Genomic DNA, 21,751 nt, shown 5'->3' with positions numbered 1-21,751 from the left:
TTTTTGACTTTTGTCTTTATATTCCTCTATGTAGACCAGTCCAAGGCACATAGTAGGTGCTTAATGCTTAATACTTTGATTGACTGATCCATGCTTTTGTAGATGCTGTCCCAAATGCTTGGAATGCCCTCCCTCCACACCTTCAACTACCGAAATCCTTCCCTTCCTGGAAGTTCATAGGGAGACACAGACAAACAAGACAGCTCTGAAACTAATGTGCTGAATTTGTTATATACTTTAAAAAATCAAAGTGTATGTATTAGAGATTCCTGGTTTTATATACAATCCTCTTTTTCTTTATGGAAGTGTTTATGTTGGTGTTTGTCAGGTCCAGAATAATAACAAAAAATAAAATTATTTTAATTTTTTTGAAGGGGGAAGGCAGGACAGTTGGGGTTAAGTGACTTGCCCAAGGTCACACAGCTAGTAAATTTGTCAAGTGTCTGAGACTGGATTTGAACTCAGGCCCTCCAGGGCCAGTGCTCTACTCACTGTGTCACCTAGCTGCTCCAATAAAATAATTTTTAAAAGGAAAATAAATTTTTCTCTTTCTTCATGGCCCATTTCAGGTTGCTTCTTCCTCATGAAGTCTTTTTCTAACTTCCTAGCTATAAATGGTCTCTCTGTTCTTCCATGTCTCATAAAACTAATTGTAATTCTCATATTAGATTATCACATTACGTTATAATTTATGCTTAGTGAATTGTGTAGGAATTCTCTTATACATGTATAAAAAGGGAAATGGATGAGTAGGAATACCTACTAATAGCTACTAAGGTAATTTCTGCATAAGTTACTCAGTGGTGTCCTGAATTGGAGCTTCCATAGTCTTCTTCAGTCCCCATCACAGTGTGCAGTGCATACATAGCCAGCCAGCCTAGATTTTTGTCCGAGTGATAGGGTCCCATCTGGCTCCCCCTTGACTTCCAATGCTACTCCCTAACCCACTGAGCTAACAGGAACAGAATGACTTGAATTCTAGCCTCCTAGTGACTTGGCCTAACATCTATCTTGCCTCAATGTATGGTTGATAATATAAAGATAGTCATAAATTATTTGTTTTGGTTGCCTTGATTCCCATTAAGATTCTACTCTCTTTCCCTATCTCTTGTGACTTCCAAGAGTTATACACTCATAGACAAAGCCTTTGTTGAATGGAATTTACAATAAAGGATGCAAGATTAAAACTTTCACGCATCATTCATCTGCTGAAAGTCTAAAATCTCCACTCCTCAATGGCTACGACTACTCCCATTGAGAGCCAAGGTCTTCGCTTCTGCTAAGGCTGTTTTCAAAGGAAAATTAGCAGGCATATCCCCATTCTGCAAAATTAAAGTCCCAGAGAAGGCGAATGGGATGATCTTACTAAATGCTGGAGAACTAACAGCACTCTTATTCCTCTAGAGACCGCAGTCACTTCCTGTCCAGTCCCTGGGTGACCCATGAAGGTCAACAGACAACAGAGGTTCACTCATGTCCCTGATATCATCCAGTTCTGTACCCAGGGTCCCAAAATTTGTCAAATTCACTGTTCATATTACATTTCCTGGTGTTTTTTTCACCCATTTCCAAGTGACTGAGACTTCCTAGCAGTTTTGTGGCTGCCAGATCTGATGTGAGGATACCTATGAGAAAGTCAGAGATTCAGAAAGTCGCATCAACTCTAGTAAAATTCCTACCAGTCTGGCTCTTTAAAATAACTGAATTATTCTTCCTCTCCATTTCTTTTCCTTTGGTACCTCAATGAAATTAATAATAATAATAACTAGCGTTTATATGGTACTTTAAGGCTGGCAAAGCACTTAACAAATATTATCTCATTTGATCCTCACAGCAGCCCTGGAGGTGGTGCTATTATTATGCCCTTTTCATATATGAAGAAACAGACAGAAGTTAAGTGATTCACCCAAAGACACATGGCTAGTAAGTGTTTGTGGCCACATTTGAATTCAGATCTTCTTGACTCTTGGTCTAGCACTCTATCCACTGAACAATCAGATTCTATGTTTGTCTGAAGAGTGGTGAGTGCTAGGTATAAACTTGTTACTCCATACCTGGCTTGTTTTCTTACTTTTGGCAACTACGAAAACAATTTGTCACTTAATTAATCAATTAACCAACTTGGAAGAGTCACATATAATTTGGTTACGAGGTTGGTGCTACATTGAGGCCAAGTGGTTCCATCAAAGGGCATTTAGTCTATGTGTGCTGGCTTTCCAAAAGGCTAAAGTATCTCCAATCTTCCAAAAAGGGTCTCTCAGCTTACCAACTCTTGTATTACTACCTGCTCCCACCACACTAAGTTTGCCTGACTTGTGGCATGTAGGCACAGGAGTCTAGGTTCAGTATAGATCTATGAGCACTATAGAATTTGGCTATTGTGTTGCTGTTTGAGATTAGATGGATGGGCTGGCTATTGTGGTTGAGGACATGGTATACCTGCTGTTCTAGTGAGGCACATGAAGAAGTTGGGATATTGGGGCTGGGGGCAGTGGCTAGACTCCATCATCTCTGCTCTTGAGCTCTCAATCCACCTTTAGGAAAACATCTGCTCTTGATCTTATTCATAAGATTTATAGGATTGACTTTTAAATGGACATGTGATTTATTAAAAGATAGTAAAGGAAATCTCTATAAATGGAATTGTCACATGGCAAACTTTAAAGAAAGTATTTCATATGATTTTCCCCTCTTCCAATCTTCTTAACTATTCTCACTACTTGGGTCATGAGGAGAAGGGTTAGGGAGGAGCTCCTACTAAAGTAATTGGAGAAAACAGGGAAGAAGCACTGGGGTTTGAAATAGGTCTCTCAGTTCAACCTCATTGAAGCTGTGGTTTCACAGCAGCTGCCAGTCTGGTCTCAGTTTGCTCATGTGTCTTGTATTTCCAGGACTTTGGCCCTATCTCTCCTCCAGATCTCTGTTCAGGATCTGTCCTTACTCATCTCCAATGGGCTTCTAGCCTCAACAGCTCAGTTTGTGGTGGGAAATGAGCAGGAAGGGAGTGTGGGTACCTTGCCCTGATGAAAGCTCTCTAGTTTAAGAAGCATCTTTTGGCTGAGCCTTACAGAAAGAATGGTTAAACATGACTAATGTGGAAATATGTTTAATTTGATTGTACATGTACAGCCTTTATCAGATTGCATGCTCTCTTGAAGAGGAGGGAGGAAAAGGAGTGGAAAATTTGGAACTCAAAATCTTATGTTGAAAAACCAAAACTAAATAAGTAAATTTAAAAAAAAAAAAAGGAAAAAAGAAACAGTGGCTAAAAAAAAAGTGTCGCAAGAGCTATCAGAACATAGCCCAAAAGTAGAAAGAGTCATTCTATTTTTAAAAAGTTTTTATTAATATCTTTTGGTCTCACGTTTCCTAGATTTCCCCTCTATCTCTCCCTATCCCCATTCCTGGGAGCCATTCCTTATAACAAAGAATTTCTTTAAGAAGAAAAAAAGGTGGAAAAAGAGAAAAACCCCAGCAACGCCCCTCCTCTTTCTCCTTCTCTTCTCTCTCTCATCTGTCTGTCTGTCTCTCCAACTGTGTGTGTGTGTATATATAAAACATATATAAAACATATATGTACATATTTGTTATATATAACATAAATATATTATTATATATTCTATAATTTCATATATACATACATATACATCTATACACAGACACACATATATGTATAACATGTATTTATAACACACATATACATATATACACACATATAGTCTGATATTATTTGCAATATTTCATACCTACGGACCACCCCATACCCCCAACCTCTGCAAAGGAGTGGAAATCAGTCATTCTTACACAGAAATTTGCTATGTTTTGGCTATGACATTTTTTACATTAAAATTTTAAATGCTTATAGTTCTATATTGGTGAGTTCCATAACTGTTGTCTGGTATGTTGAAGTTTGAATAGAATGTCCCAGGAAAGTACAAGTCATGCCATGGATTAATCTTCTCTAGGTTCTGACCTAATTATAGTTGTATCACATTGGACTTTGAAAGTTTTCCGTCATGACTGTTTGTTAACTTTGGTATTTTAACTTGTAGTAAGAGCATTTTTATACAGTCAGTAACTCCAAAATAGAATTGCTAACCATGAAGAGATCTCACTAAGTGACCCCTCTATGGCCAAGGGGAAATTTTTGGCATAGGTGAAACATTCTTCCTTTCTACAATCACTCATTTATCTATGCATATTCCTCCAGTTGCTCAAATACTCGGGTCTTCATTCATTTATTCTTCCTTTCACTCACTCATGCTCCATTCATACATATTTCCTCAGATACTTGCTCAGCACATATTATGTACCAAATCATATATCAAAACTATTATTGCAAATTTGAGTATCACCCAAGCAAGATATTTCTAGCAACTCTTTCAAAGTTCACTTCAAAATGTGTTCCTAAACCTACAGAAAATGATATTTTATAACTGCTTCTGTATGACTTTCTTTTTACTTTGAGGCTCACTTGTCTAATTCTGTTTCTTTATTTCTATTAGAAACCCAGCAGGTGATCATTTTCATGTGTGTGTTCTGTTGTTTCAAGACCCTTCAGTGAGAAAAGCCATTTGACTAACACTAATCGTGTTATTGTTCAGTTCTCATCTTGCCATCTTTTTGACAACAGAATGAAAAAGACTTCATCAATGGTAAGTATGGTGGAAATAGTTCGGGATTTTCAGTGAGAGTCCCTAGCTTCAAGCCTTACCCCACTTGATTATATCTGTGTAAACTTTTTGGGTCTCAATTTCTTTACCTATAAAATGGGATGGTAGTACTAGGTCTCTAAGGTCCTTTCTAGCTCTAGGTTTATGGTCTTAGAGATAAACTATCTCCCTTTCTATCTATCTATCCGTCTGTCTTTCTGTCTGTCTGTCTAGACTACACTCTATCTCATAGTGTCTGGCACATATTAGGGACTTAATAAATTCTTGTTGACTGACTATATCTACAACATTCTACTCAATGACTGGTTTGGTTCTTTGTTCTGAGTCTATATCTGTGATTTGATCTGTGTGGGGAACTTTCAAACTTCCTTTCTCAGTCCAGATGGGAAACTTAGCTGTAACTTACAGTTTTTCAGAGTTGCCAGGAGCAATGTAAAAGTAATGTAAGTGATTAGCTCATTAGCCTAGTGCATGGCACAAAACAGGTGGTTAATAAATATTTACTGACTGACTGATTGACCATGGTCACACAAGTAGTACGTGTCAGAAGCAGGTCTTGATGCCAGGCCTCCTGACTCCAAAGTTGGTGTGCTGTTTTTCACTAGTTTAGTCAATCTATCCAAGAAGGAAATTGAGTTAGCCTGAGAGGACTCAAGGCTTCTTGGTGAAGCCACGTTACTCTTTGGGACCATTGCTTCCTTTTCTAAATATTCACTAACCAGGCCTTTAATGACACACTGTAGAATTTTGTTGGGAATCCAAGTCAATCTCCTTGGCTATAGTTTATGGAATTTATTGAACAATTTGATTTCCAACAATTCAATTTGACAAGCATTTACTATATGTTGTCAGTGTACCAGGAACTGCGCTAGGCTTGAAGGAATCAGAGCCCAAATTCACATAAGCCTTGTCCTCAAGGATCTTACCTTTCCCCCAACATATAACATATGCACAATGAAGTCAATACAAATGCATGCATCCGTATGCAATACGTACAAATGCATATAGACAATACGTAATGCAACACAGGGTTGCAAAGGGGAGAAAATATGAACAACTAAGAATCAGAAAAAGGATTCTATTGAATTTTTTGCTTGAGCTGTGACTTGAAAGTTGATAGGGCCAGAGGTGAAAAAGGAGTGTACTCCAGAAAAAGGGCGGGGTGGGGGTGACTTGCACAGAAACAAGGAGATGGGAGATAGAGTGTCATATAAGGAAAATAGTCAGTAGGCCAGTTTGAATACAACAGTGAGTGCGTGACGGGGAGGAATAAGAATAGAAGAATAGAAAGGAAAGTGTAACTGTAGAGGACTCTAAGCACAAGTGTGAAGGATGTTAGATGCCAGATAAAAAATTTGCACTTTATTCTAGAGGCATTAGGAAACCCATGAAACTTCTTGAGTGATCCCATGAAACCTGTGTCTAACGAATATTTGGAAGCTGCTGCTGAGGAAAGATAAGAGAGGGATGGAACTGGATGTGAGCAGCGAGGTGGTACGGTGGATAGAGTACTGGGCTGGACGCATCTTCCTGAGTTCAAATCCATCCTCAGACACTTACTAGCTGTGTGACTCTGGGCAAGTCACTTACCCCTGTTTTCCTCAGTTTCCTCATCTGTAAAATGAGTTAGAGAAGGAAATGGCAAACCACTCTAGTATCTTTGCCAAGAAAACCACAAACGGGGTCACAAAAGTTGGCCACAACTGAAACTACTGAACAACATACAATGATGGAACTAGATGGAGGGAGATCAATTAATTAGGAAGCTGCTACAATAAATCATTGAGGCAAAAATTGGCCTTCATTCAATCCTGTAGCACTTCTGTGATGGTGCAAGACTTTTCAAATATCATAGCATTCAAGCTAGGAGGGACTTAAGACAGGGTCTAGTCATCTATTACTTTACAGATGAAGAAATCGTCACAAAGAGTCAGGATTCAAAGCTTGGAACCCTCAGTGCCAATCCAGTGCAGCTTCCGCTGTGCTCTGACAATGATTCAGCCCTCATATAAGCCAGCTCTGTTTGACTGAAGCAAGAGCACATTAGGGGAACTAGTCTATCTCTCAGTCAATAAACATTTATTAAATGCCTACTCTGTGCCAGGCACTGTGCTAAGTGCTGGTGATACAAACACAAGTTAAAAAAAAAGGCAGTCCCTGCCCTCAGGGAACTTAGAATGTAATGAGGGAAGACAATATACAAAAGGAAGCTGAAAGGCATAGGGGAGTGAATGGGTGCTGTTTCAACAGTCTGGCTAGCAGCTGCTGTGGGGGTGAAAAACCAACACAAGCCCAACAACAAGAATGCTCCAGCATAGGTTCTTTTGATCTGCTTTACTAAGGAAAGCAACATTAAGGGGTTAACAAACTTACTTTAATTCAGCATACAAATACCATTCACTTAGTTCAGGGGAAAAAGCCAGCACCCTGAACTTTGGAGCAAATACAAACAAATTACAAACATCGACAGACGGACCAAATACAATTCATAGTTACCAGCATCTGAGTTCAGCCTGGGAGCTCATAACAAGGGCTGGCCCAGACTCATGAGTGCCACCACAGCTGTGGGTAAGAGCTCCAAAAAATAGAAAGCCAACCCCTGGTTTTATATCTTTTTCAGGGTCAAGGGTGAATCACACATGCGACTCACCCACGTGACCTAAAATCGTCACAAAGAGGCGACTTAAACCCACGTGGTCTAAAAGCCTCTGATGTCCCAAACATGCCACTCAAACCATGTAAACTAGGCCCTCCCCTGAGGCAAAGAGGTCACGAAGGACTCCCAATCTAATCAAGGAAACAAAGGCCAAACTCTTCAAGGGCACTTGGTTGAACTGAGTGCTAAGAGCCCATTTTGATTGCCAACACAGGTGCACAGAAACATGATGGAAAAGTACCAAGACATCTAAAAGCAGGGTGCGTGGTGGGAAATAAAATGAAGATTGTGTTGAGCCCCTTTCTTAAACAGAAGCCCTCCAGTCCATGGCCCTGCCCTCTAGTTGGAGGATCCAATGGGTGGTGGTGGGGGGGGGGGCTGAAGATAATGATGAGAAGTAACAGGCAGATTCAATCTTGCAGGATGTGGAGATTTCTCAATGATGACTTTCCTGGGAAAGGAAGGCATCATAGAGAAGTCTAAAAGTAGTGTAGCTCATGGGAAATAGGGAATTAGTCTGAAATAAGACTAGAAAGGTAGGTTGAAGCCTGACTGTAGTAGGCCTTCAGTGCCAGAGTCAGGAAACTGGACTTGAAATTTGCTAGACAAGGTGGGTAGAGTGGTAGAGTAGCTGTTCCTAATTTGGAACATCCTATCTCCCACCTCCAAGCCCTTGTAACAATTGCCCTCTTTGGCTGGACATTACTTTCTCTTCACCCCCACTGGAGAACAATCCTTGGCTTCCATCAGTGAAGATCAGTGGCCTGTTACTGTATAAGGGCTTTTCTGATCCTTCCTCCCACAATCCCAAAACGTTGCAATTACTTTGTTTTGCTTTATTTTTACTTTTGTTTTTCATAGTTTACGTGGTAGGCATAGGAGCCCTGGAAGTGGGAGTACCTCCCAGGCTATGCGCCCCCAAACCACCAGCCTAGCTCCCATAGTCATCACTGAGGGGAGAAATCACCACCAGCAACAGCTGTTCACCACCCACCTGCCAACCACAGTCAGGTAGACATAGAACCCTTGGGAAGAGCAGTACGTCCCAGACCACCGGACCTACTTCAAGCCCGGTCTCCACAAGCATAACTGAGGAGAGAAATTAAGGTAGAGAGGGAGCCTAGCTTCTTCATCACTACCAGCAACAACTGCCAACCACCTACCATGAGCAATCAGATAAGCTCAGGAGCCCTTGGAGCAAGAGTTCCTCCCATACTACTGGATTTGCTTCCAGCTCAGACCTCACACTCATCCCCCACAGCCCTGCCCTGTGGAGAAGGGGCCAGCCAACCCCACCTTTTGCCAACCAACTTCCACACATAGAGAAGACAAGCCAGCCTAGGTGAAGCAGCAAGACACCCTGTGGGGAGAGACAGGAGGCACAAAGTTCTGGGGAGGTTAAACTACCACTACTATCTTGATTGCCACCTCCCCTCAGACCTCAGAGGAGACAGACTAGAGCCTTGAGCTCAAGAGCCTTGGGAATGGTCATATTTCTAGCCCAATGCTGTCAGTCATTGTTTTAGGAAACAACCCTTGTAGATACTATGTAGTTGTTCTTACAGGATCTATTACCACAGCCACCGAAGATTCATAAAAGAAAATTCTTATTACCAAAGTTCACGACATTATCAAATGGTTCAATTACAGAAACTGATAGGATTTTTATCAGTGACTATAATATGAAAATAGAGGCATTACTATCTACTTTGTCCCTGAACCTTAAAGATCATGGAAGTTTTCCATCTGACTTGAAATTGAAACCTTCCCTATGTGTTGTCTTCTCTATTAGAATGTGAGATCCTTGAAGGCAGGGACTGTCTTACTTTTCTATATGTATCCCCAGCACTTAGCATAGTTCATTGTACTTAAATACTTAAATCACTTAATACTTAAATCATTTTTACTTCATATTTTATTACTTGTGTGTGCATTTCCTTCAGTAGGATACAAACTCTTTGAGTCCTTGAGGGCAGAGATTGTCTTACTTTTCTATTAGTATCCCCATCACTTAGCATAGTTTGCTGTCAAACCACTTATATACTTTATTCATCCATTAATTTTTATTTAATATTTAATTATTTGTGTACATGTTTCCCTTCAATAAGATATAAACTCCTTGAGGGCAGGGACTGTTGCCTCCTTTTGCCTTGTGGGTAAAATTTTTAGGGCTAGAACAAACCAGAACCAGAATCAAGCCCAAATAATAAATTTGGGAACCAGTGAGGATTTATGGAGTTTTCCAGCAAGAGAGTACCACCCAAATGGGCAGAGACTCTCCAAAGGAACAAAAGGACAAAACCTATATAACTTTCCATTTAGGCAGGAGGGTAAGCTGAGCATGAGGTGCATTGGATTGGACAGGGATTGTTGCTAGGAATGGGAGATGTGGTATCCCTTGACTGGACAGGGCCTCTTGCTGGGGCAAGTAACAGGCAAGGTTCTTCTTCTAGGTTGAAGGTTGCAGACAGGGCTGGGGGGTCAGGGGCAAGACAGAGGAATTAGAGACAAAATGGAATTGCTTTCGTTTTCTTGGTTACCCACAGTCTTTTTATCCCTAACACCTGGCATAGGGCTTCATAGATCACAGGAGCTTAACTATTTGTTGAACTAAATTTGAGTACAGTTCATGATAATCTTCCATGTTAGGAACAGCTTTAATGAAGTGAGAGAGGCTCCATTACTAGAAAGCTGGCTGCCAGTTGATCACTTTACTTGACCACAATAGCTCAAAAGAAGCATCTAGTAAGGCATAGAGGGATTACCAAGGGACCTGTGTTGGTAGAGGCAGGGGGATTCCCAAATATTCTTTGAATTATTGAAGTACATTTTGCTTAACAATGCTTTTCATAGCTTTCTATAACTAGTATATAAGCATAAAAATATACTCATTAACAATTTAACGAATCTCCAGCTCGAGTGAGTTTCTAAGTCAATATAACCAAACAGCCCCACCCTTCAAACAATGCCATTTATTTGCAGTGTTCTGTTCATGAACATGAACTATTCACCATCTGTGCCCTTATCTATGGGAGAAAATTTTGTTTGATTTTAATATTGCCGACTTTTTCAGCTACTATGATGTTTTTATTTAAGTAAAACATATTTTTCTGGCAGAAGGCACCCAGGGCTGTGGACTAACAATAGCTTAGAGTCTCCAGGCAAACCATTTTATTTTTTATCTGCTTGGTTCCATTAAGAAAAATACAACATTTATGATGTGGGTTTAACAGCTGGTGATCATGGCGGGTGACATGACTCAGTCAACAAATAGTGGAAGTATAATGGTTGAAATGAACCCTATCCAGCTGCTAGGGTATTGTATAATGTATTCAGAGGGGTTCTATCAATTCTAAATAATTCTTTTTATCTTCAGCCAATTTGTTTAATACAGTGACATCCTCCACTCTAGTACTCCAGTGGATCTATGAGCCAATCAAAGTGGTCATTCCCTCTAGCAACGAAGGTGACAACCCATCTAGGTCTGTCACTCCTGTGGGATTTTCAGCCCTCCCAGAGTTTGGCACAGGGGATACAACCAATGCTTCCTCTAGATGCCTTGATATTGCGTGGACACCACTGGTTATTCTCCATTTTTGTTACACAGCCAGTTCATTTTTTGTTTGTTCCCATCATGTATTCTTCTCATGTCATTCTTTACCCACTTCTACTATGACATCTTGCAGGCTGCTCATGTCTACCATGTACCTTTCCATCGACCTTTGTGTGATCCTAAACTTTAATTATTCAGAGACAATAGTATGACATAACTTGGAGCCATGCAACATCCCTGGAGAAATCTTCACTATCAATGACAAAAACCAAAATCTTGAATACACTCAACATTGTACTACAACCCTGAATGATGATTCTTAGTAGTTTTTTATTCTGGAAGAAAATAGTTTAAGGGAATTTGAAGTGCTAAAAAAATGGAAATGATGATTAAAACCAAAGAACCAAAGGATCAGAAAAGAGAAGACTGAAAGGGGCAGCTGTTGGGTAGGTAGGCATAGTGGAACAGGCCCAGGCTGTGAAAATAGGGGACCTGGGTTTGAATCCCACATCGGATGCTTGCTATTAGTGTGATAACCTCCTCTTCTAAAACTATGAAGGGGTAGGATTAGATAACCTCTGATGCCCCTTTCCACTCTAGGCTGATAATCCTATGAGTATGCTTCTCTTAATATATGTTCCTATAAAACAAGTGATTTAGTAACAATGGTAATAGCTAATGTTTGTATAATTAAAATTTTCAAAGTGTTTTAAATGATCTGCCAGACTCTATGAGATAAATTGCATATGTAATATTACATAAATTATTATGATATATTATATATAATAAACTTATATACATATATTATCCCCATTTTAGAGATGGGGAATTTTGGCACAGAGATGTTTAGTCATTTGCCCATAATCACCCAGCTACTTAAGTGTCACTTTAATTTATCACTCCTTAATTCCATTCAGATCTTCTCTGTCTTTTCTTGTATATAAGTACCAATCTTACTCTCAAATTCACTTAGAATCTAGTGTCACAAATAAACCTCCCTACTTTGACTGAAAGAAGGCTTGAATGGTTGAATTCTTTTGAGGCAGACCCCCTGTACCCTTGCGTTTCAGGGTTCCTGGCACCCCAAACCACATCACATTCTCATTCTCAAACTACATATATGCTCATTTTCCAACAACTATATACACATACATACGTATATACTTTGTATGTTTGTATCTTTAATGGAGATGCCCATATGAGTGGAACTTCCAGTGTGGAAACTCCCTCCACAAAACAGAATGACACCTCATCTGTAAGTTATAGAATCAAAGGATCACGGATTTAGAGTTGGAAGGGACCTTAGAAGTCATTCGGCCTCAAGCTCTCATTTTATACTTGAAGAAACAGGCACAGAGAGGTTAAATGACTTGCCCAATGTCCCTCAGAGAGTAAGTTTGTCAGATTCAAAGTCATGTCCACTGACTCTGAAATCTATCACTTGGCCTTAGATTGTCTGTAGCACTGTGATATTAAGAAACTTGTCCATGGTCATGGACATGTCAGAGGTAGGTTCTGAACTCAGGTCTTCCTGACTCCAAGGCTGTTTTTCTATACACTATACCAGTTTGGTTCTCTTGAAAATGTGCTATGTATCTATCTTTATATCTGTTGATCTACTTATCTTTATGTCTATTTTTTCTACTCTGTCTCTCTTTCTTTCCTTCTCTCTATCTTTGTCTCTGTTTCTGTCTGTCTCTGTCTTTTTCTCCCTCCCTCTCTCCTTCTGTCTCTTTCTTTCTTTGTTTTCCTCCATCCCTCCCCCTCTTGTCTCTCTGTTGCTCTCTGTCTCTCTCCCTTCCTTCCCCCTCTCCCTCCCTTCCCCTCTCTCCCTTCTCTTGCCTTCCCTTCCCCTCTCCTCCCTTTCTTTCCTTCTCTCTCTCTATCTTTCTGTTTCTCTCTCTCCTTCCCTCTCCCTCTTCTATGTCTGTTTCACTCTCTGTCTCTCTCCCTCCCTCCCCCCCCCTCCCTTTTCCCTCTCCCTCTCTTTCCCTCCTCTGTCTCTTTCTGTCTCTCTCTCTGTCTCCCTCTCTCTCTCTCTCTCTCTCTCTCTCTCTCTCTCTCTCTCTCTCTCTCTCTCTCATATCTATCTGTCTATCTGCCTGCCTGTTTGTCTGTCTAGAGATGAATTCAGTTACTGCTGCCCCTCCAGCAGCATGTAACTGTCTGAACAATACATATTTTTAATTTACTTTCTCCCTTTCCATGGGGACAATTAGACCACTCTCTCCCATATTCTTATGGATTTCACTGAGGATGTATACTTTTCCAGGGCTTCATGCAACCAATTCAACATTATCTTCTAATAGGAGAACTTGAAGAGTCTAGTGATTAATAGGGAACATGACAGCTTTTCTCATTACATGCCAATATACAAAGAGTCAATTCTCTACTTCCATACAAATATAATAATCACCGAACCACAGAATCCAAGTGTTAGAAGGGTCTTCAGAAGGCTAGTCCAACTGGTGCATGAAAAGGAGCACCCTCTTCAGCAGAGTGAGAAGTAGTCATAGAGTCTTTGCTCTTTTGTAAGGGGAATCTGCTACTTCCTGAGCTGGGCCATTGTACTTTTGGAAGGTTCAAATGGTCAGAAGGTGTTTCCTTACATCTGATAGTGACTAGATAGCATAATGGATGGAGTTTTGGACTTGGAGTCAGGAAAATCTGAATGCTAACCTTAACTCCCACACTTACTAGCTATTTGACCCTGGGCAAGCCATCTAAGCTTTCTCAGTTTCCTCATCTGTAAAACGGGGATAAGAATAGTGCCTACCTCAATAGGTTATTGTGAGGCTCAAGTCAGATAATATATACAAAGTGTTTTATAAACTTTTAAGTGCTGTATCAGTTTTTGCTATTATTATTTATAATAATTACTATGATAATTAATATCATTATACTTATTTCACTGCAACTTCCATGCAATTTTTTTTAAGTTCTGCCCTATGGTACAAGAGGAAGTCCAATCCTTCCTCCAAACAATAGTCGTTCAAACATTCGAAGACAGCCATTATCTCTCCCCACTAAAAAGCCCCCTTAAGTCTTCTATTTTTCAGGTTCATGCTGGTAGCAGATAAAGGGAGGTAGCAGGTGCAGTTGTGGCAGAGGGAGTAAGTAGTGCTTCTCAGAGGCACTTGGGAACAACCACATCACCCCTTACCTCTCGCTCTTCTCCACTACTGGTTCATCACATTAATTTTCTCAGAGTACAAAAGTGGTTTATTGTGGGCATTATTTGAACCAGGGGTGAGGAACCAGCAGCCGCAAGGCCATATGTGGCCCTCTAGGTCCTCAATCGTGGCCCTTGGACTGAATTCAAACTTCACAGAACAAATCTCCTTAATAAAAGGATTTGTTCTGCAAAACTTGGACTCAGTCAAAAGGCTGTACCCAAGGACCTACAAGGTCACATGTGGCCTCCAGGCCACAGGTTCCCTGCCCCTCATCTGGACTATCCTCATAAATTATTAAAATTGCAGAAACTCCCTCTCTAATCGGTCCTTTTGTGGTTGTTCAGTTATGTTCAGGTGTAGCTCTTTGTGACTCTATTTGGAGTTCTCTTGACAAAGACACTGGAGCAGTTTTACCATTTCCTTCTCCAGCTCATTTTGCAGACAAGGAAACTGAGGCAAACAGAGATAAATGACTTGTGCAGGGTCACATAGCTGGTAAGTGTCTTAGTCCAGATTTGAACTCAGGAAGATGAATTTTCCTGACTCCAGGCCCAGCACTCTATCCATTGTGCCACCTAGGTGCCCAAGTAAAACTGGGGAAATGTCTTCTCCCATGAGCTGAATTTTCCCTTTCTCAATCTTGTACTGCATCATTACAGACTTAGACAAAATTATTGTTAGCAACCAGTTAATTTATTATGGTATCAAACTACATAGCAATGCAGATAAGCATTTATAGGACTTGTAGTTAGAGTCACTTCTTTTCCTCCTCCTTTGCTCTAGCCCCAGTTGCTCTCAAAAGCATTGCTGATGGAAGAGATGAACATTTAAGCACTGGGCGTACTTTCCCCTGCATTGAACTTCATTCCTATGCCCCAATTGTCCCAACGGTCAGTTCAACCTGGGTCTTAGCAGCTCTGCTCTCTCCTGCACCACAACTCATTTCTTATCTCCTCTCATCCTCTGGATTCCTGAGTCATCTAACTGCTTTTCACTTTGTCCTCTTCACTTTTCCCTTTCGGTTTCTTTAAACTAGAGCCCAACTCCCTTCCTGAAGGCTGTTGGAACCATCCAAATAAATTGGTCTGAATGCCTGTATTAAGTCTAACATAAGGATTTTTATCATCCTTGAAAGGTCCTCAAAGTATCTCAGATCCTTGGCAATATGGGACCATGTACCCATTGATAAACAAAGATTGTGAAAATAGTGGAGGAATGCAGTATTTGAAGGATACTCCTTAAGTTCTTTTCTTTTAATATCTAGAAGGCACCTAGTCAAACCTTTTTTATTTAAAAAAAAAATCAATGCCATTTATGTTTTTAACAGCTTTTTTTTTTAACCTGGGAAGGTATATATGAGCTATGCAAAACGAAATGAACAGAACCAAGAGAACTTACAGAGTAGCAAGCAATATCGAAAAGATAGTGAACTATGAAAGATTTACTAACTCTGTTCTATATCCACCATAAATCCAAAGGACTCATGATGAAAAATGCTATCCACTTCCAGATAGAGAATTGATAGATTCAGAGTACAGAATAGAGCATATTTTCCCCCTTTCTCTATTTTTCTTGCTTCCTTCCATGCCTGAACATAGCTAATGTGGAAATATGTTTTGCAGGACTTCATATGTGTAATGGGTATTGTATTTCCTGTCTTCTCAGTGGATGGGGGAGGGGTAAAGGGAGAGAGAATTTGGCACTGAAAATAAAATTAAAACAAAATAAAGTTTTCCTTTTCCTTTTCAAATTAGTCTCTTCCATTAAGGAATGTGGTTATATTTTTGTCTATTTTAAACAGAATAAAAACCAAACCACTCTTTCCTTGCCCTATATACTTAAAAAAAAAAAATCTTCCAGTCTTCTAAAATGAGTTTTTAAAGCTTTAGCTCCCTCTGCTGGATGGATGACAATATCATGTGCTTTTCTAATGAATAGACAGCTACTGATTTTAATTGGTTACTTATAATCTTTCGGCCTAGTGAATAATTAAACCCAGGAGTATCTCTTAAAGACTGGGGTGAGGACAAGACAAATGCCTTGTCCTCAGATTATTTCAGATTTTCATTGTCTACCTTTTTTGTGGTGGAGAGCACACAATTGCACTGTGAAACATTCAGATCAAAGATATAACAGGGATTTAGAGTCAGAAGAATCCTAAGAGGTTACCTAATTCAACTCCCCCATTTTATAGATGAGAAAACTGAGGTCTGGGAGAGATTAAGAAACTTGCCTAAAGTTACATAGGCACACAGGTAGCAAGGGAAGGGAATAAGCATTTATTAAGCATCTACTATGTACCAGGCACTATGCACCAAGCACTTAACAAATATTATCATGTTTGATCCTCACAACAACAACTGAGAAAATTAGACAGAGTGTAAGCAACTTGGCCAGCATCATACAACTACTTTCTTTGGCACAGGGGTCCTTGAAATCACTGAAGGCCCATTCTGCTGTGCCTGAGGGGAAACCTGGCATTTTTAAAAATAGTAGGTCATGTCTTATAGCACAATAATATTCCAGCACAATAATATACCACAGCTTGTTTGGCGATTCCCCAACTGATGGGCATCCCTTTGATTTCCAATTCTTAGCACCACAAAAAGAGCTTTTATAAATATCTTTGTACAAATAAGTCCTTCCCACCTCTCCTTTTTTTTGATGTCTTTGGGATATAGACCTAGCAGTGGTATAGCTGGATCAAAGGGTATGCACAATTTCATAGCCCTTTGGGCATAGTTACAAATTGTTTTCCAGAATGGTTGCATCAGTTCATAACTCCACCAACAATGCATTAGTGTTCCAGTGTTCCCAGATCCCCTCCAACATCCATCATTTTCCTTTTTTAATAGCCAATATTAGGAAATGTGATAGGTGTGAGGTGGTACCTCGGAGTTGTTTTAACTTGCGTTTCTCTAATCAACAGAAATTTAGAACATTTTTTCATATGACTATAGATAGCTTTGATTTCCTTGTCTGAAAACTGCCTGTTCCTATCTATTTATCAATTGGAGAATGACTTGTATTTTTATAAATTAGACGCAATTCTCTACACATTTGAGAAATGAGGCGTTTATCAGAAATACTTGTTACAAAATTTCCCCCTAGTTTTCTGCTTTCTTTATGATTTTGGTTGCATTGATTTTGTTTTCTGCTAAAATTTTTTAATTTTATATAATCAAAAATTATCTATTTTACATTGTATAATGCTCTCTATCTTTTGTTTGCTCATAAATTCTTCCCTTATCCATAGATCTGACAGATAAACTATTATGTGATCTCCTAATTTGCCTAGGGTATCACCCTTTATGTGTAAATCATGTACTCATTTTGACCTTATCTTGGTATATGGTATGAAATCTTGGACTATACCTAGTTTCTGCAATACCGTTTTCCAGTTTCCCTAGAAGTTTTTGTGAAAGAATGTCGAAAAGCTTGCATCTTTTGGTTTATCATATACCAGATTACTATGGAGCTCACGATCTCCCCACATGATGACACCTTCAGTCCCCTAAAGGTGACATGCAGGGTGCCAAGAGTGTAAGAGGACCAGTCATTATGGTACTTGGAATTTGCTTTTTCCTCATCAGCACCTGGTGAAAACCTCTTGTTTCAAGACTCAGCTTAGATACAGTGTCCTCCATGAGGCCCTTAATTCTTCCCACGTCATGCTTTCTCTCATCACATTAGCCTACATCACTTTTCTGCCACTTTTCATTGTTTCATCAAATTCTACCATGTATTATAGTTACACATAGAAATAGCCATCTCTGGTAGTTGATTGCAAACTCCATGAATGCTGGGGTTATGTGGCATCTACCTTGGTATCCTAAGTGGAGTGATTTTTTTTTAATATTTTATTGAATTGTATGTTCTTGTTTAGGAGCTTTCCTTTATTGTCCTGCTTATCCCCTTAAGTACTGAAGGATATAAACACCATTGCATTTATTGACATGAAGCCCCCACAGTTTTCATTCTCTTAATAAGTCACCTATGGGTGGAATCCTAGATAAACCTATCACATACTTCAGAGGGCAAGCCAATCCCTTGTCAGGCTGCAGTTACTACTTTGACCATTAGATGGCACACTTACTCTTCATAAATGGAAGAGGAAGTCTGATAATTACAAAGTCATTGTCAAGACTGCAGGAAATCAGGTGTTCCTACAAAGACTAACATTGTCCCGTGGGGCAAAAAAGCCTTCTGAAAGTACATTTAGATAGTGCATTGTACTGTGAAAACAAAAAGCAGAATCTAGATTCAATATTCATCTTAAACCACCAACACCACCACCACCACGATCACCACCACCATTTGCTTAAATAGGAGAATTTCTAAGGTCATTTTATAAGAAGAGAATACGATTTTACCGCCCTCTAAAATACCCTTTAGAAGAAAGCCAAATTTCCGCTCGAGTCCAGGAGAGCAGGCTTTCAGTGATTTCTGGGGTCCCTCTGCCAAAGAATATGTTTTTACCTGTTTCCTTAGGTCTAAAGTTCTTTCTTAAAAGAGGTAGCCTTTTCTTCTATTATCAGGATAAATGACTTAAAATGCAAATTTAGTTATTTGGAGGAGGAGAAGTTTCAAATGAAGGGTAATTATTCAGTCAACTAGTGTCATGGACTACCTTTTAAATTTAGAATTGGACACCTGAGGGCATTCCAGGAAATTCTCAAAGTAAGATTGTAGGACTGAGAACTAGAGAGGGTGTAAGAGAAGATCTAATCCAACCCCCTCATTTTCAGATCAGGAAGGAGGCTCAAGAAGTAACTTGCCCTGGGATGAATGTGTGTGTGTGTGTGTGTGTGTGTGTGTGTGTGAGAGAGAGAGAGAGAGAGAGAGAGAGAGAGAGAGAGAGGGAGAGAGAGAGAGAGAGAGAGAGAGAGACACATCCAAACTCAGGTCCTGCTGACTCTAAGGCCTGTTCTCTGTCTAGCATGGGTCCCTCCATACATCTAACCTCTAAAGCAATGATAGTGTCCTTTTAATTTGTTTTTACTTGATTTGTCTTCCATGGGCTTTGAAAACACTGTTATCCCTTTTTCTGTGTGTGGAATGCTTTTCTTATGATCACTATTTTCCCTATAAATTAGCCTGTGCAACTAAAAGATGAAGGGGTCTGAGACATCTGTGTGTATGTGTGTGTGCGTGTGCGTGTGTGTTCATACCCAAGCTCAAACACGCTGATTTCAAAGCCATTCAGAAACCAGTGCAGCTGGAATTGCAAAATGGCAATCCTTTTATTCATCTCAGCCTCTAATCCGTCTTTAAAAGGAAAGGTGTCAGAGTTTACAATAACAGGCTCTGTCTCGTTGAAATATCCCAGGAATACATCTTTTTAAGGTTTTTTCAGAAGTTCATCCAAGAGTATCATGGTCTTTCTTTTGGTATATTGAAAGTCACACAAGATAATTATAGGATCCTAGATCCCATCGCTGTTGCTGTGGAGATTCACTTTGACAAGAATTCTTGTCCTCATCAATCATATTCACAGGAGAAGCCTGTGTAAGAAAGGGCAGGGACTAAAGTTTCTTTTTCCATTGACTGAGTCCCTTAAATCCCTCTTGTCTTTAGACTATTTGGCAGTTGTGGTCCAGCTGTTGACTTGTTAGGAGTTTGAGTGGGCTAGGGAGGGGTGGCCTTATTTTACTCAGAGTTTAGGAAAAAAACAACACAAAACATGGTTGTAACTTTGAGGACCCTGATCTTTCTTCATTCTCCAGCTTTCCATGACTGAGATCACAGGTGATATATTCCCACCCCTCTAAATAGTACAATCACAGATCTAGAGTTGGAATAGACCTCAGAGACCATCTAGTCCAAACCCTTTATTTTACAGATGAGGAAACTGAGCCTCAGAGAAGTGCAGTTACTGGTCCAAGGTCACTCAGATAGTAAGGGGCAGAGCTGAAATTTGAACCCAGGAGCCCTGACTTCACCTTCAGTGTCTTTCCCCTTGTACCATGCTGTTGATGAGAGATTAGGATCAGAGCTGGCCATGGGGAGAGAGGCAATGAAAGGTGATGGAAAGGATAGAGAAGTATTGGATGCTGGAGACTAGACTTTGGTGCTTGTATGAATTTTCATAATATAGCTTGTGGCCTGCTCTCACCCAAACATGAATGTCTCAGTTGTTTCTTCCTTTGGCCCAGACTTGTGATTTCATTCAGTGTAGGGGTCTCCCATTGCAGAAATTGCCTCCACTAATGCAGAATAGCTACTTATTTATAACTTAAGGAATTAGAGTATTGTCCGAGGGACTGAGACATTAAGTGATTTGCCCGTGGTTGGTTAATATATATCAGAGAGGCAAGATTTCCAAACACCTAGTCAGGCTATCATCAGTATGCCATGATGCCTTTCTGTTACGTAGCAGTAGTGGTGATGGTGGTAGTAGTTGGAAGTATTAGGAGCAGCAGTAGAGGCAGCCTCTGTAGTAACCATAGTAGTAGTAGTAGTAGTAGTAGTAGTAGTAGTAGTAGAAGAAGTAGAAACAGTAGTAGAAGTAGTAGGAATAGCAGTAATATCTAGCACTTTAAGGTTTGCAAAGTGCTTTAAACCCTAGCATTTGATCCCCACAACAGCTCTGGGAGGTAGATACTATTATTATCCCCATTTTAGAGATAAAGAAACTGAAGTAGACAGAGGTTAAGAGACTTGCTCAAGGTCACACAGCCAGTAAGTATCTAAAGCAGGATTTAAACTCAGATCTTCCTGATTCCAGGTCCTCTGCTTGGTCTACCATACTACATGGTTGATATTTCTTTGATCAAATATTCTCACTTTTGTTTGTCAGATGAATTAATAAATAATTGAATATTACAATAACGGTAGCTCACATCTATCCAGAACTTTACAATCTGTGTTGACTCTGTAATCAAAGGATTTGGATTTAAATCTCACATTGTGTGCTTTAATAACTGTGACTTTGGCCTGTAGTATGACCATCTTTTTGTGGCACAGCAGATGTGACTCCTTTAATACTTATATTAGCCATGTGACCTTGGGTAAAACACAGAACCTACCGGGGCCTCAGTTTCCTTTTCTATAAAACAAAGGAATTGGGCTAGATAGCCTTAAAAGTTCTTTCTAGTACTAGATCTTTTTCTCTTGTGTCCTTGATAGGCCTTTTCAGTGGTGCATAGAGTGCTTGGGCCTGGAGTCAGGAAGACTTGAGGTCAACCCTGATCTCAGACATTTACTAGCTTTGTGATTCTGGGCAAGTTGCTTAAACTCTATTTGCCTCAGTTCCCTCATCTGTAAAATGGGAATGATAATAACCTCTACCTCCCAGGGTTGTTGTGAGGGTCAAGTGAGAGAAGCACTTAGCACAGTGCTTGATACATAGTAAGCACAATATAAATGTAGATCAACTCTGTGAAGTAGGCATTCTAGGTATTATTATCACTATTTCATAGAAATAAAAAAGAAAGTTACGTGATAACTTTATCATATATTTAAAAAGAATAACAGGTTGTGCATGATAGATTTGCAGTTTCATATACAATCATCTTTTTTCCTATTCTACTATGTTATGAAAATGCTTCTTTTAAGTTCAGGGGAAAAAAACTTTAAAAAATAAAAATGAGAAAGCCAATGCCCAGAGAGGTCAAAGGATTTGTCTATGGCCCAAAACTAAGAAGGGGTAGAGCTGGTAGCTCTAAAGGTTTCCTTTTCTTTTTTTAAATTA

Source organism: Trichosurus vulpecula, chromosome 4 (assembly GCF_011100635.1).
Source record: "Trichosurus vulpecula isolate mTriVul1 chromosome 4, mTriVul1.pri, whole genome shotgun sequence".
Lineage (NCBI taxonomy): Eukaryota > Metazoa > Chordata > Mammalia > Diprotodontia > Phalangeridae > Trichosurus > Trichosurus vulpecula.
This window is presented reverse-complemented; position numbering follows the sequence as displayed.